The sequence below is a fragment of the Lichenostomus cassidix genome, chromosome 6 (genome assembly GCF_008360975.1).
Source record: "Lichenostomus cassidix isolate B80296 chromosome 6, HeHo_3.0, whole genome shotgun sequence".
NCBI classification, from domain to species: Eukaryota; Metazoa; Chordata; class Aves; order Passeriformes; family Meliphagidae; genus Lichenostomus; species Lichenostomus cassidix.
The window spans coordinates 26,920,759-26,946,488 of record NC_139487.1 but is presented as its reverse complement, the minus strand read 5'-3'; the positions used below and the strand labels follow the sequence as shown (position 1 = coordinate 26,946,488).

Genomic DNA, 25,730 nt, shown 5'->3' with positions numbered 1-25,730 from the left:
ACTATTGGCCACAATACAATTTAGCACATGGCAAGGGAAGCTGGCCATGGTCAGTCAATGCAATTCAGAAATTGTCCCTCCACTCATTTTAAATAGTTCAGTCCATGTTCCATACTGGCCCAGTTAGGCTCAGTAATTTCACACATGAGGTTTCTAAATCTGTCAAATGACAAATAGAACAAAACTGGCAAATATCCGACAAGTATAAATACTGACATGGACAAAGAGGGTAATGGACTACAATTTTAACTACCAAGCTGATAAACTTGTGTCTTTTTAAGCAGTTTAACTCACAAGAGAATATCAGCCCTTAGCCAACTCACTGAACATCAAAACTAGAAAGTCCATTCAAGACAGTCACCAATATTAAGTCTGTACTAGACTAAAACCCTTTTTCTTCTGATTTACTGCATGAAGAACTAAATAGATACACACAGTGAAATACATATGCACACGTAGTCACATATAAAGGGGATTTTTAATATGTATATGAACTCATACATATAAGTAAAGCAAATATTGGGAGATGCATTTCATGCACACAAGAAACAAGTTCACATATGTCAGCTGGTTCTTCTGGAGGGACAAAGTGGCAGCCCGTGTAAACTTTTTACTCTGTCTCTCCTCCTCTCTGAGCACTTGGTATTCCAGAAAACCTTCTACAGACTAGCAATAAGTTTTTATTGCTTTTTGTATCCATTCAAATTCTAAACATGTTACAGCGTATGATCAGAGACAAGAGGTTTAGGACAAATAAAAAGGGCATCCTTAAACAGGTCAGTTCTGATTCTAGTGTTTCTTTCATTCCAATAAGTTGAAATGTTCATTTATCCATTATTTTGTAGATCTATGACATGGTGTTAATTTGAGCCTGTATCTAGCCAAAAATAGTAGAAGTTACTTTCTTGATTTTAATGCAGTCAAAATATACCAGAGGTCTTTCAAGCAAACAGTGAAGGCTGTATGATTTTTTAGGCTAGTTTTCACTTTTCTAGGATAAACTCAGTTGTTTATGTTCTGCTACCACATCCTTCATGGCTGCAGAAAAAAAACTCCTTCATGCATATCCCTTAAATGCCTCACATTCCGCAAAATGTTTGTTCAGCCTGAATTTGAAAAGTTTGAAAAGTTTTTTCAGCCTGAATTGTGCTTTCCATTTTATAATTTTTCATCAAGAACCTTTCCTAAAAAAGTCTCCTTCCTCCCACAGAATAATTATGAGGCAGTTAACTCAAAACCCAGCTCTAATGGACAAAAGAAAAATATGCACACTCTACCTGTTTTCTTTTTCGCTGTTTAAGAAATTACACGCTCTAGCTTAACCCTGCATGGCAAGTCTGTATTTGCATAGTGTGTAATCCCAGAGATAATGTTATGGTTTCTGAGGTGTCTCTAGTGTAATGCAAGATATTGGAGAAGAGTGTGAATTATCTCTGCAGTGATTTCATGCTGAATTTGCAGTGGTATGTAGCAAACAAAAAAAAAAACTGGACACACACACAATATTTTATCATCCTTCTAGAAAATAAATAGCAATAACATTTGTAGTATGCTCAGAGACAAAACCCTAGGCTTAGAAGAAAAGTCTTACAACAAAGTCCTTAACTAAGATGGAAAATAGTATAATTTGTGTTGAAATCAAAATGAGCATTTTGTCCCAGACAGTCAAAAATAAAAAGTCATTAGTTACACGAAGTTACAATGAAATCTGCAGAAGGTACTCCTTAGTAATTATATTTATCTTAGCTATAAAAACAAGCACCACCACGTTCCTCGGTTCTGATGATTCTGTGCAGATACAAAATACTATTGTGTTTAGTCAATATAGCAGAGAAAGTGATATTTAGTGTTTTAGAAACCTGTTTGTGTTCTCACTTATAATCAATTTTTCTCCGAAATAAAAGAAAAATATGAATCTGCTTCATGCTTCCTCCTCTCCTATTCTTGTCCCACTCCTGTTTCCTTTCATACTTTTTTATTTAATCCTTTGTTTGGGATGTTTGCTTTATGAGGCAGAATAGATGACAAGGGAAAAAGACACACACAATGCAATGAGCTGTGGCATTGTTTCCACTATTTCATGTGTAATAGAGTCAGTGCTCTCAAGCTCAGAAATTGTTTGCAAAATAAACTTGTTTTGGCAACAACCTAAGCTGAGGGAGGAGAAAACAAAAGAAATCATGTAACTCATTTTTAAAAATTAAAGCTAGCCTGCGATCCCAGACACAGTAATACCATTATCCAAAACCTACCACAGAATTCCAGGAATTTTGACTGAGAATTAACTGAGTATGGCTTCATTTTTACAAGCTTAGACATCTTTGGAGAACAATCTTATCCATTCTGCTTTTGGTTATTTTCCACTTACACTGCTTCACTTAAACACTAGTAACCCAAAACCAGCCCTTGATTCTATCTCAATATATATTTATCTTCATATGACAGAAATACAAGTTAGTTGGTGTATCTTGCTACCATGTGCATAACTCAGAGATGAGAACTTCTAATTACTTTGTAAAAGTTTCTCTTGGTCACATGATATTAACACAAATATAGATTACAGTCTGTTTAATGATGCAAAACTGTTAACAACCCTCTTTAGACATTCTTCTCTACAGCCCAAAGTAATACATGTCTGAGCAAGTAGAGATGCCCAAAAGAAAAGATGGCAAGAAAACAAACTCCAAGGACCATGTTCTGCTTCTAAAACATTCATTTTTCAACACTTCAGGTCAGTTACCAACCAAGAACGGTATTTTGCTAATTAGCAACAGGGACTTAGACACAAAAGTTTTTAATTTAATTTATTATGTGTTTCTCAGAAAATCAGTGAAAAATCACTGCTAGGAGCTTTGAATCCAACTTGTCAGGTTAAGGCTCTCAGTTTCTTTAATTCACAGAGGAGACAGAGTCTCTCGTGGGAATGCACTAAGTACACTCTCTCTGCTATCTGCAAAGGCCCTTGCTCCACACAGTAACTTAGTTCTGATTATCTGTTTTCCAGTCAGTAACACCCACCAAAATTGGGAAAGTGCAGGAAAATACACAATGAACAAGACAGCTGGCTGCAGGAGGAAAATACAGACAGTGACATGATGCAAGAGAGGAGTAGTATGTTCTCCTTGAGCTTTCCCAAATCAGGGAGGCAGGAGTAGCCACAACAACAACCTCCAGATACTAAAACAGAGGATATTTGTTACAAGTGTTACAAAAAAACTAAATATAAAAAAGCATGGATACTAGGAGTATTGTGAAAAATAAGCATCCCACTATATCATTGAATCATGATTTGAAACACCAGTAAAGCCCCCTGCTGATGCCAGGGATGAGATTTAGGCACAGCACAGCCCAGCACGTCACTTTACTGTGCCTGTCCTACTTGACTGTTGCTCTTCTCAGGCAAAACTTTGGCAAATCTTGGTATTTCTACATGGAGCTGGCTTTGATAATTCAGAAAACATTTTTAAGCCTAACGTCTCTGTTTTTAATGTTTGTCTGGTACAGGTAACATAAATTACCTAAGATCTTATAAGCAGCTAATGTAGAAATGATACGCCAACTTCCAATCCATCAAGTTTAGTCATATATTTACTTTTTACCATATATCTGTAAAGCACAGAAGAAAAGGTCATCTGTAGCAAGTAAGCTTCCATTATTATCAGCCTATACTTTGAAAAAAAAAAAAATTTAAAATGAAGATTCCTGTCCATTAAACTTATTTGATTATTACTCTAGTCAGACAAGTATTTGTGGAGTCTAGTTTTTCCACTGAATCAATAACGCTGAGATGTTCTGAGAAGTGACAAATCAACTTCTGTAATGCTCAAATCCACATCATGGTATTTTTTAAGAGCACAAAAGTTTGGAAAACAGCTACTACCACAGAACCAACACAACATTACATTGCTTTGTTTTTTTGTTGGGTAGTTCTTTCCTCTAATGGAATTAAATTTGGACTGCTGACTACGGAAGCAAATCAAGACAAACAAGCACACAAATCTTCCATTTGGCTAGGAAGGGCAATAAAAATCATCAAGAGCCAGAGTCTTCCTTGTTAATGAAGTACACACAGGCAATTCACAGAAGCTCACAATGACAAAAATACATGTATAACCTGGAATACTGCTTGGAAAAACTACCCTTTTTTTTTTAACACACACACACACACTCATCTGCAGCACAAAATAACACAGGGAAAAAAAAAAGAAGAGAAAAGAAGCAGAGAAGTGTTATTAAAAAGGCTTATTGTTATTAAAAACACTCTGAGGCCTTTCCTGATGGTTACATAAGTACTGTAAAAGCAAGATGTTCTTGGCAATCAGTAGAGCTTCACTGTGCTTGCTACACTGGTTTCATTAACTATTACATCATGCTTAATTTCCATAATTGGCTTCAACTTCACTTTATAAGCTAGTCTAATTTAGTTTTTATGCATATTTTAATTTAATATGGTTTGTTCTTCACTGTAAACCCTTCATGGACCACATATTCATCCTGTACTACCTCATTTAGAGCTTCCCCTAAGAGCAAAACTAAAAAGACAAAGACCTCAGTGTCTAGGAAGTGACCTTTTCTTTCAGCTGACAGTTAAAACTCTCATCCAGGCCCCCATCACACAGATATTTGACTAGCAAAGCTTTCTCATTTTGTGCACTCAAGACAGAAGGACACACTCCTAAAACAAAAAAAAAATACAGTCCCTAAGAGTTATATTACGCTATTCTTTCAGAAATCTGCATCTCTCTACTAATTCTCATTTCCTTACACATGAGAAAGTTTGGGTTTTAAGCCTTAACCTTCTTGGCTCCTCTGTATATTTAAATGCATTTTCACTCTTCCATCCAGATCCATAGTTAAATATGATCAAATATTCAGGGACTTGGGATTTGGCACATCAGACTTTACAGAGCACCCGCTTCTCCCATAAAAAAACCCTCCACTTCTTGTCCCCAGTTTCACTCTTCAGCTACCCTCAACATACCCATCTGCTCTGCTCTCCTGATTCACATCTCCTCCAGATCTGCTTCTATGCTGACAGCTGTAATGATGAGCTAACAAAGGTCATTCATTCTTTTATGTACTTTTCCTTCCACACGCTCCACTTTTACTGAGTAAATTCAGAATGTTTACTGATCTAATACATCCAGTTCTCACCTTCTTTCCCCATCTCTGTTATATCCTGTTTTCAAATGTCTAAAATTAGAGTGATATCTCCTGAGGGAAGAGCACACACTTTGTTAGCTGAAGCCTGACAACTTTGGTAGCACAGCTTTTGCAGATACAACATCATACACAATGCTCTAACATATATAATAAGTGAAAACGTGACACTAACGTAATACAGAGCCCAACAGACACTTCACAGCCTCTGCCTCTCAAAACACAAGTGCACGCTGAGGAAAGCACTGACCTAGAAAGGGAGGCATTATTTGGATGGCTTTGTTATCCACTATGCATCAAACCTTACTCACTTAAAAGACACAGATGCCATCTATGCTGGGGAAATGTTTACTTTGCTAACGTGATTAAGCTCAGTAGTTATTCAGAGTGAAATTCACAGCATAACTAGGCCTCCAGCTGCTACGTGCATTAAAATAATGGGCACTTGCCCCCTTCTCCTGTGACCTAATGAAAACATAGTGGAAGAAATTGCCACGTTAAGAAGCAATTCCTATGCACCTCTCTCCATCTGAGTGATGCAGACTCTGATAATGCTCACCAGATCGGGAACCAAAGTCTTGGTCTTCAGTAGGAATTAGATTTTCATGAACCCTTGCACTTTTGAATTTTAAGCTGAAGTTGTCAGTAGCTTATTGGCTTCTACAAAGAAGCCAAATGTTTAAAATAAATACCAAAAAGAAACTTGTGATGACTAAGAATAAAATTACATTATGTATCAACTTTCAGAAAAAAAAAATCTTTATTCTTAGACTGAATGTGATCCAGCCACAATTTAATATTCCCCAGTAATCCCCTAAATCTTAGATTTGTACATCACGCAACCCACAGCACTTCCCAAATCATTCTGAAAATAAATAGGTCAGGAGTCATATTTATCTGTTAATATGATATTATAAGGCTCAGATTAGGGCAGGAACACTGGGAAACTGTCCACAGAGTCACTCTTTGCCATAAGCCAATAACCCATCAGCAATGACACGCACAGCTGACTGAGCTGGCATGGGGAGCCCAGCAGCAGAGTTGTGCAGGTCTCAGAGCTCTCAGAGACCATCCTGGTCTCTCAGCAGAATCCCACAATGATGGGAGATGCAGGCATGTTTCACACACTGTCCAACTACTTTTTGGAAGAGGGAAAATTAATAAGTTTGGCGACTGAGTTCTCACTTAAGATTTTTACCAATTTTGGTTCTGATACAACACGTAAGTAGTTTTAAAGGGGTAATTTTGAGCAGGTATGAGCCACACAGTATGGGTCTAACGGTTGAAAAACCATTACCTGCATAAACTTTATCCATACCCTCCCCTAAACTAATTAGAGTAAATTTACTCAGCAGCTTTAGGATCAGGGGCCTGATTTACAAGTGGTCAAGAGAACACAGAGATACTGAGCTTTTATAGCAGTTCTAAATTATCTCCCATGACAAGATCATTTCTTCTTCCCTGTCTCCTGCCTCCTCTCAAGCACTTATTAGCTAAAGGTTTGAAGCTGAAGATAATCCACCAAGTAATAGAACCTTAAAGCAGTTTATCCTATTTTCTTTTCTTACTAAACTTTCATAATGCCTAAAGCCCTTCACAAGTCAGTACATATTCTGTTGTGTTTGTTTCAGATGTAAAGGTCCCTAGAGGGAACGGCTGATGACTCTGGAGCAAGAAAGACATTAAATCACAACAGAAATAATCAGAATAGGTTAGAATGTGACTTTCAGGCTATTTCTGTAGCATCAGAGAAGCACACCCTATTCCCAATACCAAAGCCCACACCAAAGGGGCTTTCCCCCTCAGAAATCTAAGTGCCTTTAAGTAATTTATAGGTACAAAGACTTTTGCCTGGATCCAGTTCAGCAGAGCGGTAATTCCTCAATCTGAGTTAAGTGGGTTCCTTTCTCATCACCAGCAACAGACTCTGCTCATTGTGGCTTCTGCGCAGCAGGAGCTTCCTGTCCTAGATCTTGGCAGAGGAGCTTCATTCTGACAGCATTTATGCCACTTTTGGAGGAGCTGACGTTCAGCCATTGCAGCACATCAGATACCAGAGCCCTCAGACAAGAAACTTAAAAGCCCCAAAGTCTCTTTTGTGCCACAACCTCAGGTACTCCATCCTAGTGCATGCTTTACCTTTCTGAAACACAACCATGCTCTTGGCAATGCTGGACACATTATCCACTGTCAGTTTTTCAGTGCTTCCAAAACAGAGATATACTTTACGAGTCAGTTATTTCTTGGGCACAGCACATAACTCATTAGAGCATACAGCACCTTGGGAGATCAGCAGCTATAGGATTTCCTGACTTGCTGAAGGAGATAGTCAAATGACAGTTCCAAACCCTGAGGAAGCAGCAGGGTGCTTCGTGCCAAGCTGCTGGACAGGCTCCGAGCTGCCTTCCCACAGAGCCCTCCCTGAGCCTCAGGTCAGCCCAACCTGCTCATCCCTCTGCTCTCTCACTCCCAGCCTCTCCAAACCTGAGGCAGCCAAGTGAGCCGAGCAAGAGCGAGCTGTGAAGTAGGGTAAGGCACAACCTGAAAACAGCTTCCACTTCCACACAGTGAAATCGAGTACAAGCAGCTCAAGTGGAAAGGCTGCTGTGCACACTTACGTAGCTGCCAAGGGCCTATCAACCCTCAGACTGTTTTATCAAAGGCAAAAGTAGATTCTCCAGAACTTTTAAGACTCAGAACGGCATTTTTTCCCCCACAATAGCTGCTTACTTTAAGATGATACACAGTTGAGGCTGGGTGAGCTCTTGCAGTTCAGGTTTTCCTCTCAACTCAGAAAATGAGAAGAATGTAGGAGTAACAGCAAGATTTGGTAATGTGGTGATAAATTAAGTTTTTAAGATTTGCTTTCATAAAATCAAATTGTCCTCACATCTTTTAAGCCAAAGGATTGCAGATATGTTCTAACAAACCATTTAAATATTTAATTGGGTTTTAGTCCTTTACATTGACTATTTTAACCCTTTTATCTATTCAAAGCCCTACATTTTACTGATTTTAAAGCAACAAAATTTCTGTTTACAATGCATTACATCTGTTGACATAGATTTAATATATCAATATCATGAAGCTATTATTTGGGCCAAACAAGTGTTTCACTCAACCTAAAGACTTTTTCCGCTGTTTAAAATCATTAAAGAAATATTTCCATGTTTTGTCAACCCAAAGTCTTTTCTTCTTCCATTTTCAAAATCGCTAAAGTTAGCTAATAATAATTTTAAAAAACAGTGCAACATTCATACATTCTGTATATCAATATACTTTTGTAAAGGAGAGACTTCTACACAGACTTTTCAGCTTTGTAAAACAATGTGTGGTTGGAGTTTTTTGTTTGTTTGTACATAAATACTTCCCATAGTCTTTACGTGTGAAAGAAACCAGAATCCCATATGAATCCATTTACCAGCTTTTGTCGTTTAACGTACTGGGAAATACTTATAGGTCTATGGGCACCCTATCCTGCTTTTTATCATCAATAACATGAGAAATTAAAATTTAACTTGTAAAACTAAGCATTTTGCGCTTAACACTCTATAAAACAATATAAAATTTAAAAGTATACAGATTATTACACATCTTGTATAGTTTAATACTATATATGGAAATATGTGCATTAAGTTAATTGTACAATTATATTAAGCTATAAAACACAGTACTCAATCAACATTACCCAGAAATTACAGGGATATCTATTGCAATGATCGTGGCCTAAAAGAAGACTACTTGGTTACTGTTCGGAATTACTGCCTTGAGAATTATGGCTATAAGTCAAGAACTGAAGGAATTTCTACATGTAGTGACTTAAACTTGTGTCACTAAATGCCCTTTGGAAAAAATGGGTAATTGACTCCTAGTTATTGAGCAATATTCACTTATAAAATCACCACATGGTTTAATTAATGTTTATAAACTACCCACTGTTTTTGCTTTACACACACCTCCACAAACACCCCCACATCTCCACAAACACCTCTGCAAAAAAAAGTTAGTTACACAGTACAGATTGCCTAACCAGGCTTGGCTCAGTCTTGTTTGCATTGTTATATAATCATTAATTATATGATCCCACTTCCCCCCCACAAGCCTTTTTGGGCCATCCAAGTCACCAAGGAGAAATGGAACTCACTAAGCAGACTGAATAACAAAAAAACATATTTTCTATGTCTATCTCTTTTTTCCCAGTTTTACCTTCCAAAACAGATGTTTACTAGGATTTTTCTATGCTGTTGGGATTTTTTTAGTGTTTGGATGCTGAATAAAATTATGTCCCTCATTGGGCCCATTCTGCACGTAGAATGGTGAACATATAAACATACAAAACATTGAAAAAAACATTTAAAACTAGCAAAATCAGCCCAGATATGGATCCTCAGTATTACCTGTGGTAATACAGCCATGTTTCTCACACCTGTTAAAGATCAGGAGTTTTGCAAAGCAAACAAAAGCATCACAAGAAGTCAGATGAAATTAGCAACCTGGAGAAAGTTTAGGGAATTAACTTTCTTGGCTTTAACTTTCTTGGAATTAACTTTAGGCTTAGGGAATTTGCTTAGCATTATGCTGGAGTTTTCCTATGAACGCACTAAAAAGCCTTCACAAACAGTTTTGTCTTTTTGAAACATCAATACAAATCGTTCCCCCATTCAAACTCAAGGGCTCTTCAGAGATTTTTGTGGTTCAATGTTCGGGGTTGGGCTTTTTTAGTTTGCTTGTTTGAAGGAGTTGTTTGGTTTGTGAGCTTTTTGTTTGTCATTTTGTTACAGTCTTTCTCTTTCTGGGATTTTTCCCTTTTAAGGAGAAGAGTTGATTTTGATGGGTTTTTTTTTCCTCCATTCTGAAGCAGCAAAGAGCTGTTTTAAGCTTTGAAAGAGGAAAATTGAAAATTGGGATCTCTTATCTTGGATCTAAGTCAAGAAGCTTGTAGATACCAGGAGTGTGATAGTGTCCAAGGTTATCAACCAGAGCAACCATGCTTTGGCAGCCAATACTGAGCTTGCACCAAATCCACAGAATCCACCCTCTGCCTGATTATTACATATGTGAGCAACTCATTTTGGTTGCTGGCATAATAAGGTCACCAGAAGGTGAATCCTGCTCTCATGCTCTCCCACTCCGCAGGTCTGCAAGCCACGTTCTGCATGCTGTCACATCCGACTAGCTGCCAGCACACAGATGATGCTCTTTTTGATGAACAGTCCGAATCTCCCTACAACACATTCCCCTTCCCACATGCTTCACAGAAGGAGATAAAGATACACAGGCAGAAGCCAATTACTTCGGATCAAAAAGAGAGATTACCAAAAGAACAAACAGCAGTTAAGATGCTCAAAGTCGGTGAGAACTGGGCATCTAATTCCCATTTGGCACCTCCCTCTCATAACTCAATCACTTGCCAATGGTTTTCTTTCAGAGAAAAAAAAAAAAAAATCTGTATTCTGATGCTCACATTCCACACAGTTTCAGCTTAGAAAGAAAAAAAAAAAGTCATGAGACCAAATGTTCTTACAGAAGAATTTTTAACAAAAAAGAAAGCTCTTCCTGAACAAGTCTACCAATTAAATGTTATTGATATTCACCAAATATGCTGCTTATGGTACAAGACTTCCTTCAAAAGAGGAAATTACTTTTCCATCTGAGAGAACAGACTAACTGTGTAAATCCATTTTTACTGCGTTTTATTTGATGTTTGTTTCTGAAATTTAAACCAAACACTTTAGATATGCCCAGCGACTTTCATAACTGGCTACACTTAGAACTCATTCATTGGCATTCATTCAAATGTGCTTAATATTATAGACATACATTCTTAAATGATTACACTTTATGGTGCTTTAGTCTTTGAGGATTGCTAATGGGATACAAACTTTTCCACTCCATTTGGGTAATTACAAACCACTTTCCCCTATGTCCAGGCTGAAGCAAAGCTCAAATCCTATCTGCTTCCTGGCAAGTAGCAAATGAACAGCACAGGATAAAGGAACATGTAGAATAAAAGGGATTTTTCTTCCCTTTTAAGAGGGGAAAGCATGCAGCAAGGTCATGTCCCACAGAGAAACTGGAAATCATCACCCTTTCGGTTGATACTTCTTTTCCTTGACAAGTGAGTAAGTCTTAAATGTTTTCAACTTGACACTAAGTTGCTTTTTTTAAAGCTAGCACTGAACTTCAGTTCCACTTTACATTTTCTTCGTCTGTTGAGCATCGGTTTTCTTCTTGCTACAGAAAAATCCCATTACCTGCATCAACACCATCATCTCATTAAAAGCCATACATAATTACTCAGTCCCCATGGATTATTCAGAGCATTCACATAAGCTTTCTTGCTGCTTACTCTGCTATTTCCATACACACACCCCTCTGTCCATGGCTCTGGCCAACAAGGTACTTGGCCACAAGAAAAGGGGCAATTGTCATCTGCAACAGAAACAGGCCAGGGTCATGAAGCCTTGCCAAAGTTAGCTTTCTCAGAAACTGCCATAAGAAAAAGATCTTGCCTTCCTATATCACTGCAAGGCCTGACTGAGGGAAAAACTCATGGCTTTCTACTCTAAAAACCATAAATAAATAAATAAATGACATTTCATTTACACCAACTCATTAGCTGCCAAAATTGACCTCTGCTGTAAAAGCACATATCTCCCTTCCAAATGGCATTTTCATTAAGATGAAATGTTTCTTGAAGCCTTTGGAGAATTTGCATTTGGTAGACACAGCACATTGTCATCAAATGGTACACAATTAACCTGAAATTAGAATGAACTACGGAAAAGCAATTAAAGTGAGCTATCAAAGAAATGGGAAAAAATTGGTAACTCTTCAGTGCACATTTTTTGGAACAAATACAGATGGGCTTGCAACAGGTCTATTCAAAAGAGGTCCAAGACACACCACACAGCACAGTGTAAATCTGTCATTCTAAGAGCTTGCCAGGTAAGTATGTCCTGCCATGCCAAATTCTGCTCAAGTTTTTCTCTGATGTTCTCTTCAGTATCTACTATCAACCCTTGAACTAGATGAAGTTGCATTCCTCTTGCCTTACTGACCTTGACTGCCTAGTGCAAAAATGGACATAACCGGAGGAATGCATTCTCTGGGGTTTGCTTGGCAAGGTGGATTTTGTTGTTTGTTTTGTTTTTAAACAAGGCAGAAAGCAATTATGGAACCAAGGCAGGAAGTCCCCATGCACAGTCTGGGGGAAGACTGTCAGTAGCAAAGCTTACAGGTTCTCCGGCTCAACAGCTTGATGCAAAGTCCTGACCAGCCACTGCAGTCTTTGCCTTTACTTCACTGTGTTTTGGATTAACTCCTACAGAGCAATAGAGTTCAAAGACCAGACTCCTGTCATCACAGATTTCGTGGAAACTTGCTTCCCATTCTAAACCTACAAAGCACCCGATGATCTCCTCAGTGAGTCACAGCCCTAAAGCAGCAAACCATTGTTCTCTATACCCAACAAGAAACACATATGGTCTTCTTCAGGCACTCACTTCCCAGAGCTGATCCTAGAATGGCCATTAGTAAGGGCACTGGCGTCATACTGGCTGTTATGATGACGTGACTTTGGCTTGTATGACGACCACTCTTCCCTTTCTGTGTCTTGTTTGCAAGAGCCAAAGCCTCCCCATTCAAAACCAAGTCTCTTTTCTGCATTCTAATGGCTTTTCCTACTGCCACAGCAGCACTCAACCTTAGTTCTTCAGCCTGAAGCAATAGTCCCTGCCCGTAATGGATAAGCACTGGGGATGGATGAAGGAAAAGAAAAGCTCCTTCTCAGAACAACTGGATTGGTGCTGCATCCTGAGGACAGCAAGCACAAAAGGAACCAAGACCTGTTGCTTTGCAACAGTAGTTCAGTCCTAAGTTCCACACACCTCAGGGTATGGAGCAAACTGAGCAGGATGATCTCTATGTTAACCAGACTGCTTTTATTCTTTTTTTTTTTACCCAGGAGACTCCTTTTAAAATATAGATGCTTAAAGGGCATTTCACAGTCTGGTTTTGAAAATGCAGATGGAAAGAGAAGAGCTTTACTTAGCATTATTTAAACAACAACAAAAAACCCTTACAGCATAAGCATGACGACATGTCCCTTGCCCACTCTCCAAAAATAGCCCAACAATTGAATGTGAACAAGTCACAACAATCCAAAAAACTAACCCTAAGTCATGTATTTTACAACAATCCTAGGGGAATATCATGTCTGGAAGGATACCCTCCTGAGTCTTGAGTAATTCTGTAGCTTTTATAAATAATCCTAAATGTCAGACCTTAAGGAAACATTGACTATCATTCACCTATTTATCTCATTAACAGGACATACATTAGTTTCTTCTCTCTAACCCTTAGTTAGCTTCAGAGAACACAACTGAAATGCTAACAGGCATTTTAACAGTGGCAGGTGGTATTTTCAGGCTGCTGTTATCATAAACAAATACAAGTTTCATAGTTTGAGGAAATCTGTAGTTCACTGAAGTTTGTCATCACACTGCCTTCCTGCAGGTCATCTCTACAGGGCAGCTGATCCCCTTGGAAAATGACATAACCTTCAAACATTTTCAAGTGCACATAGTTCCATGTCCTGCCCTACTACAATAATCTCACCAACTCATCAACATTTCTTGAGAGATTTGGAAAGCAGAGTCCATAATAGTCTGACTCCTGCCACTCCTAACTGCCTCTAAATCCAAAAGTTTAGAAATATTTTGGGGTTTTTTGCACACTTTCTCCACTTGAATTATAACTGGATCCACCCCCTTGCTATGCTTAGTGTAATACCATGGAAGTTCCCAAGTTCTTTAATGCAGCACCTGATCACATATATACATCACTAACACTGTCTTGTAGTACTTTATTCTATACAAAAAATAAGCAGAAGTTTAATTAAAATGAGATACAAATGTCACTTATTTGTCTATACAAAAATTTCTTATTAAACCTGTGTATTTTTAAATTGTTTGAATTCTTTTTTCTACTGTGTATGTTAGAAACTCAAAGCCTATATACTTTAATCAAGACCCAAAATTGAAAAAAACAAAAAAAAACCCAAACAAAAAAAAAACCCAAACACTTGTGACAAGAAACTGTTTGCACCTCATAGTCAGAATAACTAGGCAACACCTACAATATACGGATTTTAATTTCAAATCCTTTTAATCTGCACAGTTTGAAAAATTTACCTTCTCACACCACCTGCTTAACACAACTCCTTTTTTCTATCCCAGAGTTGTACCTTGCTTTAGGGCCACACAAGTACTGAAATTGTTACATTCTGGACTCACAGGCAGGACCCTGAGATTACTAACTGTTGACCTGCCAGTGTTTTTTAAAAAGTCTCCAAAATAATTACCACAACAACAGATGGGTAGAATATGCAATGTCCAAAAGGTTCATCATGCCCTTTTACAACCCCGAATGACAATCACAGTGCAGCATTTGTATTTGACTTTTCTTTAAGTACATTTAGGTAGCAGTTTCCAAACTAAAGGATTCAACCTGTTCTGATACAGACTGGTTCACATGACCTCCATAGCCAGATGGAGCTAAATTACTTGCAAGTCAAACCTGAGGGAGTTGGCTTGTGGTTTAGAGTAGAAGAGGAGGAGGGAAGATGTCATGGGGGTGTTTTGGCTTTTTTAATTGCACACAGGACTGTTTTTTCTGTACCTATAGGCAAGGCATTCTCAATTATGTTCTCTGCTGTGGGTATAGTGGAGCACAGCAACAGTAATGGAAAAAACATCACATGAGCTCTACAGATCACTGCAGGCTGCTCCCAATTTTCAAAGGGACATAGTCTGTCCGTACTTTATGATCCAGGCATTCAGCACACGGTTATTGAACACCCTGCCTCCTAGAGCAAAGACCAAAAGAAGACCTCATCCACACAGGTCAACAAGGATGCTGCAGATGGAAATTAAAAGTGGGGAGGAATGATTGTGTAGTGTTCAAGAGGTTTGAGCCAATGCATTCTCCCTCTTCCATGGCCAACAAAACCAGAAGGTATAGGTTCAAACAGTAAATGAGGCATTAAAAGTATCCACCTCTTTTCATACAAAATAACATGTTTTTCTAAGGACTTGACTTACTACTTTCAACACTCTCTTCCACAATACTTTGATTCTGGTTAGCTTATCCATTCACTTGGTAACCTAATACTACTATTTATGTTGTGTCATCTTTTTTTTTAAATATCTATGCCTATAATTTGGTATTAATGTTTATACTTTGATTATAAATTCATTATAGAAGGGGCAGAACTGACTACTGCAATTCATAGACCAGTAATAAACCAGTAAATTAACCCATATAAACATTGAATTTCTGCCAACAGCTCTCAACCTCTCAAATTATTAAGTGTGAATTACAGTAACAAATAGATGAGGCAGGAAGGAAATAATTTTAATAATTACTGAATTATACATATTAAGATAAGACTTAGAATCTTAATTAAACTCTGGCCTTTGCTTAAACACTGTATAGGCAAGTAAGCAAAAGTATTAGTCACCACAGGCAAAATAAAATGGGTGAATATTGATAACTGCAGGCAGTTCTTAAGTAGACTTCTTCCCTGAATTATACATAAAACTTAAAAAAAATTAATTGAAATGTTCTATGTGAATGATAGCAATGGTAAAAAAAAAAGTTAATACTTTGATGCAATAAAGAACAGCCTTCCTTATAAATTTTCAACATTTCCATGCATCTTGTAATTATGCAGTAACACTTGTTTATATGCAGAACCCTGCTTGGAATGGCATACAAATATAACAAGGAACAATTTTTCTTTCCTAGTTAGCTATCCCCGATTCCCCCTCAGTACAAGCAACTGTGTGAGACATGGAATTTCATTTACAAAGCTGTTTCTATGCCGCAGTTGCTCTGCATGCAGTGCCACAGGTGCCCTTGGTGCTTTGCAGACAGAGAAGCGAGTCTATAGAATGCAGACGCTGGAAGTACCTGCTGCCTTGTTTCTGAAGTCTGGAAATGCACCTGGCACGTCTGGTTTCTATGATCTACAGCAAATGAAAACTGCACAATTCACTCATCCCCAAAAAGCAGCTCAAAACCAGCAATGTTTATCCCCAACCCCAGCACACAATCCTGTACAAAAGTTCCACATGGAAAATTAGTCACCTAACCAGATGAAACCTCATGGGCAGCAGTATAAATCAACAGCGAGCAAAGCATCAGCCAGCCTTCACCAATATACTTGCAAACACATTTGAGGGGTCTCATTTTATTCATTACCCATAGGCATGAAGCCACAGTTAATCTGCCTCCGGTAGCAAAAAAAAAAAAAAGTAGAGGGTGGAGACAGACTGGAGGAGGAGAGAATAGGTGATTAGGTGATGGAAACAGGTAGAGAAACCATTTGTCTGTTCTTTTGCAGTCTACTTCTTGTGTAAAGCAACAGCTACCACGCAGTTTCAACTTCCTGAGCTAAGAGGACTTTGCTATTCTTTCCCTAATGGAGATCAGAACCACAGGACAGACCTAATAAATAAATAAAGCCACACCCCAAATATACCACAGGCTGACCCAGCAACTGAGTATAACTCTTGAAACATTACCCCTTTACCAAAGGTATGGTTTTTCAGACTTCTTGCACAAAAAAGAAGGCGAAACAGAAGCATGTTTAATTTTTTTATCTACTTCCATGTATATTTCTCAATAGACACTACCAGAAAAAGAATTAGTCTTTGTGTATGTACTGCATCCTGCATACAGGAATTTTATTATACATCTGCACTGGCAGACTAAGTCCACCTGAACAGTAAATGGGGATGTTTCACACTCTCACATGCTGCTCATACAGTGCATTTTTTTTTCTGCTTCTTAGCAGCACAGGCAAGAAAAAAGCTCTGGAATTTTTATTTGAAAACAGACCTGATCTTCAACCTCTTGCCTACAGCTCCTACATTATACTGTACATGATTCAAACAATAGATGAGCATTAGGTTTTGCTCTAGTAAGTCAGATTGCCCAGGAGGTGGTCCTGAACTACTGGGGCCTGGGCTGATTTTTGAGGGCATGGTAGGGCTGCTAAAACTCAAGGGGATTGGGAGTAAAACCAAGAATTCTTATATTACTACAATTCCATTCCAGCATCATTCAAAGTAACTTCACACAAGCAGAGGGATTTTCACTGTCATGACTAGACCTTACTTTGAAAAGTAATGGAGGGTTTGTTTTAAAAGGAAGTTATCTTATTGTGGAAATAAAGATAAATATGGTAAGCTGTTTATACTGAAAAAATAGGACAGTTACAGTGCAATTCCTACCATGAAAACATCTTTCAAATCATTAAGAAGCCTGCTACTTGACAGGATACTGGTAGCCCTAAAGTAGATGCACAGCTGGACAAGCATAAATCCCCTATTTTAAATTGGACTTATCCCTTTGCTAGTCACACAACAGTTTCAATTTTGCAATTCCACTGCCCAGGCACTACGTGAGTTGGAAATCCTCTCTCACAAAGAGTTGAATTCTCTTCTTCAAGTATTGTTATGAAATAAACACATTGATCTCTGAGCCCTTTTAAAGCTGGAGACCAACTCCAGGAAAGGAAACTAAGAGCTATGCTGGCATGAAATACATTATTCCCCCAAATTTTCCTTCAAGTATGCAAGCAGAGAGGAGACTACATCAGAGAAACCTAGAGACTGCACACTTATACCCATCTGAGCTGCCTTTGTTCACATGAGAACACTTAATGGCTGAGGAAGCAACTCTACCACAGTGGAGCAACCAGCTACATCTGGAGTTTAAGAAATACTCACAAAGTGTAGATGTGAACATGTAGCTTTCTTGGGATGGAAATTCTTATAGACCCTGATTTCAAATCAATAATCAAAAAGCAATCCATGGAGATCAGCAATGCCTGCTGCTAAGACCTGTCGTTACATCCCACACTTCTCCCTTTAGTCTTAATACGTGGCAGATGAAAACAGGATGTTTCACAGAATCAATTAGGTTGGAAAAGACCACTGAGTTCAACCTGTGACTAAACACCACCATATCAATCAGACCTCAGCATTAAGTACCATGTCCAGCCTTTCCAGGGATGGTGACTCCATCTCCCTGGGCAGCCCATTTGTTACTAAAACTCTAGTTTCTCATTTTCTATTAAAATTGTTTTTTAAAATCCTATTTATAAGACCACAGCTAGCTACAGTTTCACTACCACCCGTATGTAATGTTATGCATGGCAAATTATGTCCTTATAAGGGAAAATAAGCACAAAGGGCATATGGAAAACTTAATGGAAGAAAAAATTAAAGCAAGAAAGGTGAGGGAAAGGAACTTTGAACAAAGAAATCCCAATTGAAAATATTTGAAACAGCAAGATACTTGTTCCACAACATAACATTCTGCAGTAAAAGCCTGAAAATTTGTAAATATGAATACTGGAGTGTGTTCTCTGTCTCGCACTCGTCAAAGAAAGTATTTTTGATCAGCACTTACATGTACACATGTCAAGAGCTGGTTTACCTAAATAGGCAAGATCCATCTTGCATTAGCAGGTTAGAGAGAATATGTATGTGTTCCATGCATCATAAAATCCCAGTTTTCATCCAGGATGATTTAGAGGAAGGGAGCACACGATGTCAGCAGATCATCCAAATGTGGAACAGACTGCGTGCTAAATAAAATCTGTTGGGGCTGCTGAACGAAACTAAGTTAATTTGGCAGGTGGACTCCTAACCCAAGTTACTCTTAATTCACAGACGCTTTTTGCCAGACAAGGGAGTCTTGCTTACAAGGCATTCACAGGGTACTAGGCTGGAATGCAGATTCAAATATGTTTCATTGTTCCTCAGGAAAATTCCCCAAAGGGTGCACTGCAGTGGAAAATAACAGAGCAACACGCCATCTGGAAGTTCACAGTAGCATAGACGCAAATAATTAGAGTTCAGAGCTGCAAAGAGAATCCTTCCCCTTTCTCCCACCAGATCTCCACAGTTTTGTTTCTCCTAATTCAGCCAGACACCCAAAAACTTGTGAACAAATGCAACAAGCAAGGTCACCCCTGACAACAAGCAGTACAGGGCTTTTGGGGCATATTTGCCCCTAGAGCTTTCAGCCCAGCCCCTCTGCCACCCCCCTTAGGAGAGCACAGCTTATCTACCTTGAGCACAGAGCTCACACCACTGCACCGAGTGACTTCTTGTTTGCTCATCAGCATGGCCAGAAGGTACAGGAAACCTCAATGTGCAAGACCAAATTCACCATCAAAAGCAGCCACGTACCTTGCTGAGCTCTCCCAGATGAGGATGGAGGCTCAGGTCTTGGTCAGTGTACTTGGAAGTGTACAGTAAGTACAGACAGGGCAATGAGCAGCATTGCTTCCTTACTGTAAAGCACATTTTTAACCTGTACAGTGCCACTGAAGAGTTTCACATCAATGTTTATGTCTAAGGATTTTCCTTCTGACTCCATTAAAGCGGAATTTGGGAAAAAAAAAATAATGTGGCCTCATGGTGACTTCAGTGTGCAATTTAAGACCTTCAGCATGCGGAGATTTCAGTGATTAGCATCGTCCCAAGGGCTGCACACATGCATATTTGAGCAGCCTGTTTGGTTCACAGTTCCTTAATGACAATGCCTGTGTCTCTGCTGTAGCAGTTATGCAATCATTCCTTTAGCCTGTGACCCGATGACAAGCTAAGATGATGTGAATGAATGTGACAGAGTCCATCCACTCTTTTCTTAATTCTTCTGAGATTACTGAGTACAGGCTGGCAGGGTTTCAAAGTAGTAGAAAACGTAACAATTCAATCCTGGTTTTTCAGACTTACTTAGTGTGTGGTAAGGAAGACAGAGAGGAATGATGGGTCAAGGGAGCTAAGCTGGAAGTAGTTCTCATGAAAAGCCAAATAATTACACAGAATTTTACTTTCAACCAACATTTGAAATGCCCAGGACAATAACTTTGGAATTGTTACACTGAAAAATGTGTAAATCGTGCTTCTAGTGTGCATGACTTTTTATTTAATTAAAACCAAACACAGCACTTATTGTGTGTTAAACAGCAAAAAGCAAGAAGTACTGAAGTTGAAGAACATTGCAATAAATAAGTACTGACTTCTGCGTGCAAACTTGTGCTCAATTGCAAGAGTCTGAAATTGAAAATGAGTACATTTTCAGCCTCAGAGACCTTTAATAAACTATCATTCCTCTTTTCCACAAACCTCATTTGCAAGATCTGAAGCAGCTCCTATTCTTTATTCATTTGACTAGTGATCTCCTTTACCAGTGAGGCTGATGATGCCCTAAATCACATCAATGCTCTTGCCACTCCTTTCTTCTACTTTGTACAGAAGTCTTTCACCACTCCCCATCAGCTTCATTACATCCATTCTAAATCCTGTCCAGTAATGACCAGCTCTGTACTTCAACAACCAAATGTCTACAGGAATAAGGGTATGAGAAGTCTTGCTTTTCAAATCTTAACTCCTACAGCAGAATGAGATCAAGTACAAAAATTCAGCTTTCTTCAAGGCTATGAATCAAATTGAAGTCCAGGGAAATGATCTGGCTGGAATGGGAAAGCAATCAAAAGCCCTAACAATCACAGTCTCCTTTTCATTTTTCTTTTTTTTCCCCTTTTTTTTCCTTTCCTTCTTTTTTTTTTTCCTTGATAGAAAGACCCATTAAACTGCAACTTGGAGAGGGGAAAAACAATATCTCCTTGTATGAGACATCTAAACAGATCTTGAAGCAGTTTAAAACAGTATTAACAATCCTGCTCTGAAGAGAAAGAGGCTTAACAATGACAAAGCAAACTGGACATTTCATGTCCCAAAGAGTCAAAGAAGCAGCAACAAAGTTGAAGGAATTTCCCAAGTCCATTACCAGCATTCTACTTGCTAAACTACCCAACCACTTCCCACTACCACAATACTGTAACAGATTAATGGTGTTTATTAAAGGAAGGCCTTGACACATTACACTTTCAGTGTGTAACAACAAAGAACAAATATGTATCAAACCAAATACTGCAGAGGACAGCCTCTTCCAGATCTCCTGTTGCATGATATTCTGCACCACAGCATGACATGAATGAATGCTTTCCAAAAGTGAGGCAAGAAGCAAAGGCAGGCAAAAATGTATTTGGAAATATTCCACTTTTTTGCAGGTCATATCTTGAAAATAAATATCCTTTTAGACTATATCACAACAACCTTGCCACAGCCCCTGGCCTACCAGCATGCTGCTTATTTGAGAACAACTGAAAACCACCTGTGCCCCATGCAGTCACTATTATCATCCTTCCTCCAGGATAAACATGAAAAAGCCTACAAAGTATAGTCTCATCTTATGAGGTGAGTAGCCATACAGAAATGTTTCTCAATTTTGGAGATACAGCCTTCCATCTTACCCAAAGAAGAGTAAGTCAAGTTTTCCAGGTACTTGCATGTTAGCAATTCAGCATTCCCTCACCTCAAATCACTTCTTCCCTGTACAAAAGTAAACAACACAATGTCAATGCTCAGATTTAGGAACAGGTCTATCAGTCCAGGGAGGCTTCACTAGTAGCTTCACTCAGAGCCATTCACAGCTTCACGAAACATCCATTTTCCCCAGAATTTCACCATATTGGTTGACCAAAAACACCTTCTGTGAGTAACCAGCTAGCTGGGGAGTTCCCATCAATGAATTTAAGATCAACTGTGAGCCACATTGACAGGACTGCTTAGAATTCCTGTTAAGAATAATGCAGCTGCATCAAAAACACATTTCACTATTTTGCTACTCTTCCTTTTTTCTTTTCAACACCACACCACTAGTACAGCACTGTGAAGTATTGTTACAACTATGCTTTTCAGGACATGGAAATGTCCTAAAGGGCCTATCATTGATTGCTCTGAATAATAGTTCTTAACTGCAAAGGAAAAGATGTAACAGGAATAAAGAGGTCACCTACTTAAAAAAATAAAAAAGGGTGAATGCTGAAAATATTTTAAAATTTTATTATTTTACGATGAAGATCACAGAGCCATCCCTTTGCATGGGTTGTGAGGTCCACCTATAAAGTACTTTGCCTTTATCTGGCAGACACCATTTCTAATAATTAAACTTCCTGAACTTCAGATTCTACATTCTGCATGGTGACTTCATGCTGACATCCTTTCAACATAAATTTTATGATATATTACTGATTCTTTGCAAGCCAAGAGGCAACTTTCTGACAGTGAAACTGAATATTGAGCAACACTAACAGCACTCTGTAGCATGGAATTTGTTTAAAACAAAACCAAAGGAGGATGAGGAATTTAGAAAGGAAAAATATTAAAGCTTTTCTTGCAGTAGTTTTAACACATTATTTTTGTTTCTGGTGTAGCAGACATGGAAAAACTAGTTAACTGTGACTGCAAAAGTCAGGAAGAACTGCTGTTAGACAACTTAATTCTCTGCATAGATTCTGAAAGAAAATATTTTCAGATGACAGAGAATGCAAGAGAGGGCAATAAGCATAAAATAAACCCCAAACATACAAACATGTCTCTTACTTCAGTTTGGAGGGCACCACAGGAGAAACTCACACTGATTTATTCTATTTTCATGGAGCTATGAAGATAAATAGTGAAAGAACAAGCACAGGCAGAGCTCCATCACCTGTTCCACACAGCTGGGGAAGAGTCAGAGCTTGCAGTCACAAAACCACTGCGATGCAAATCATTTAACAACAGAGAAGCTGAGAAGTACAGACAATGTACTAAGGGAGGTGACTTGGCTCCCTGGGGCTGGGTCTCTATTTGAAAGCCTTACTTCTGAATACAACTTGCAGGGAATGAAATGACTCTGTTTTGAAGAAAGGTAGAGACCACAGTTCTCTTCAGGCATAACCCACAATCTTCCTGGTGGAAGAACTTTCATGCTAAGTTCACTACAAGTTTTAGCTTTAAACAGACCCTCAAATAGGCTTCTGAAAGCAGAATGGTTTTCTATTCTCTTTGGTATTCTTCCTCACTACAGAACTCTTCACACCTTTGTCAAGAACAGCCAGACACACCACAGCCATTTTTTTGGGTAGAAACAAAAGTACGTAAGATTAATTGGCCACCTTCAGGCACTGAAAGAGATGAGCATTTGAAATAAACATAAGAGTAGGAAAATGAGAAGTAATTAACCTTTCTGGCTCATCTGTCTCCCTGTGCTTGCAACCTGGCATGCAGCTTTGTCACATCAATCAGAAAATATCTGATACAGGTACTGGCACTTTCATCAGGCCAGACTCTTCAGTGTCCTCTATGAGATGAAAATAAAGCATATTCCTCCTTCTGAACCATCACCAGCATGGATGTGAGAATAGAGACTCTATTTCCAAAAGGCAAAAAACATAAAAAAGTGAATTCTTTATTAAAGGACTAGCTTTTGTGTCACATTTTAGTAACTGGTACAGGTGTGTATCATTGAAAAGCGTTCTGCAATAGCCACTTTTAAACCAATATCCTCTATACGAGGTGACAGCATGTTTGGCAATGGGGAACTCAGCTTTTTATCCCACCAATCACCTAATATTTTAACTCTAAGTCACTCACAACTGGCTGGTTTGCTGCAGGAGTAGATTAGATCACCAAAAAGAGAGTTTTGAGTGGAAATGGGACAAAGACACATCAGTGAATAACAGGCTCACAAGGAAAACTGGGGCCCCTATTGTTTAAATCATAAAAGAAGGAAAAACAAAAAACCAGAAGAAAATGGTGCATTTTTCTGAGCATAACATCAAGATGCAGTCCTATTGCCTAATCTTTCAGCTTACTAACCTTGCACTTGGTTTTTTCATATCAGCAGAAGACTCAGTTCAATAGAAATTACTTACATATGGCCAACACTTGTTCTAACAAAAAACACAAGAAAAAAAGCAAAGCAACAAATTTGTCTCATGTCACACTGCTGTGCTGAGGGCACAATCCACTGCACCACCCCAGCTCTATACAAACAGCCAGAGAAATGCTGACCTAGTCACTGTAATCTTCAGTACAGGGCTGGGGAGGCACATCCACAGCTGGACAGGTGATCCCTTGGACACTGAGCCAAAGGAACACAACAGCAGAGCTGGCTGGGATAACTAGCATTTGTGAGTTAAGATCAAGAGCTTCCTAGTGCAGAAACAGTTTTCTTGGAAAAGAAAGTCAAAGGGAGTCCTGTGAATTCTGCCCAGCTCTCCAGTCCCCTAACAAGCAAGGACTAAAACTCTTCTAACAACTGAACTGAAACTCCCTTGTCTAAATTATCTTAAACTCTACTCCTATTGTACTGAGAGGTAAGTAGAACCTCCTATGGGTGTTTTCAGAGTTCACAACAGAGAAGAATCCTTTTTTCTTTAGTATCCTTTTTATCTTAGATAACAATGGCATTGTGAAGTGTATGCAGTGATGAAGACGATAGAATTTCACATACATCCAGACTCCTTCCTCTTTAACTCCCACCCACTTCCCCCACCACTCCCCAGTGTGACAAGCTTTTTTAATTTGTCATATCAAAGCCTGTCAAATGAAAATTTATTCTCCATCACCATATAATCTCCACTGACGAATGATCAGGAATCCCTACCAATTTACACAGATAAAGACTTCAGAAGAATGTGAGAGCTTTTTAAACTAACAAAGACTTGACTGATTTGAGTTGCACATAATCTCTAGTCATCTCGAGCTTTAGTTTTCCTGTCCAAAACAAGACAGTGATGCTGTCCTGCAGAGCACAGCCACTAATCTCACATGCCTTGTTCCCTTCCTGCATCACACACACAAGGGAAGATCAATGCTGTGCCCACAGTGCAAAATCAACTAGTGACAGCAAGACTGCCAAGCGTTGAAGACAACCTTGGCTGTACAAATTCTACTAAAAGAAAAAAAGGCGCTTTTTTTTGGTTTTTGCCATAGGTAAGTAGTTTGAATTCTGTCCAAGTCAACACTGCACAAAGGTTGTTATCTGATGCCTGATCTTGAGGTGCTAAATGATCTCAACTTTGACAGCAGAATCTCACCAACTTCACTCTCTAGAGGCTACTCTGACATGTCTGGAAGGGGTGATTGCATTTAGCTGCTCTGAGCACAAGCCCACAGAAAAACACCCTCATTATGACTGTCACCTTTACACCCAGCTCTCCATGGAAAAGCTAAAGACTCCAGCAAGCAGGTGACCTCACGTCTCCTGCAGCAATTCCCTGAGGACTGAAGCAGCTCATGGACAAAACTTGGATATTACAACCTGTATCTGGCTTCACAGGTGACAATTTTCCCTTTGGTTAGTCAAGACCTTTTTACATAATGTAATAAAAACTAATAAAGCAAAAAATTAACAAGTAACACCTTATATGTAAAAGGAAACAGGGCTAGTGGACCTAATAATTGCAAAGAACACACCAGATTTTATTGTTTCAAGTGAGAATAGGAGTTTCTGTTAAACCAACAGAAGTATGCAAAAGGCAAGAATCCCAAGTCTGATGGAGTTGAAACATTTAATCTTCTGTTAATATTCTCCTAATATTTTTGAGTATATGACATCCAAGAGATGCAATATTCATCCTAGCATCTCTAAAAAAC

The 25,730-nt window shown here is 38.7% G+C and overlaps 1 protein-coding gene across 14 annotated transcripts in view; it reads right to left on the bottom strand.

Annotated features, from left to right (window-relative positions):
* Positions 1-25,730, bottom strand: part of GRID1 (glutamate ionotropic receptor delta type subunit 1) — a 538,463-nt gene that overhangs the window by 342,014 nt on the left and 170,719 nt on the right. The window contains exon 1 of one of the 14 annotated variants that reach the window (XM_085064183.1): positions 21,560-21,627. The exons of the other annotated variants lie outside the window; for them this stretch is intronic. The gene's annotated coding sequence lies outside the window, so the exon portion shown is untranslated. Of the gene's footprint in view, positions 1-21,559; positions 21,628-25,730 lie in introns of those variants that run through there. 14 annotated transcript variants of the gene reach the window in all.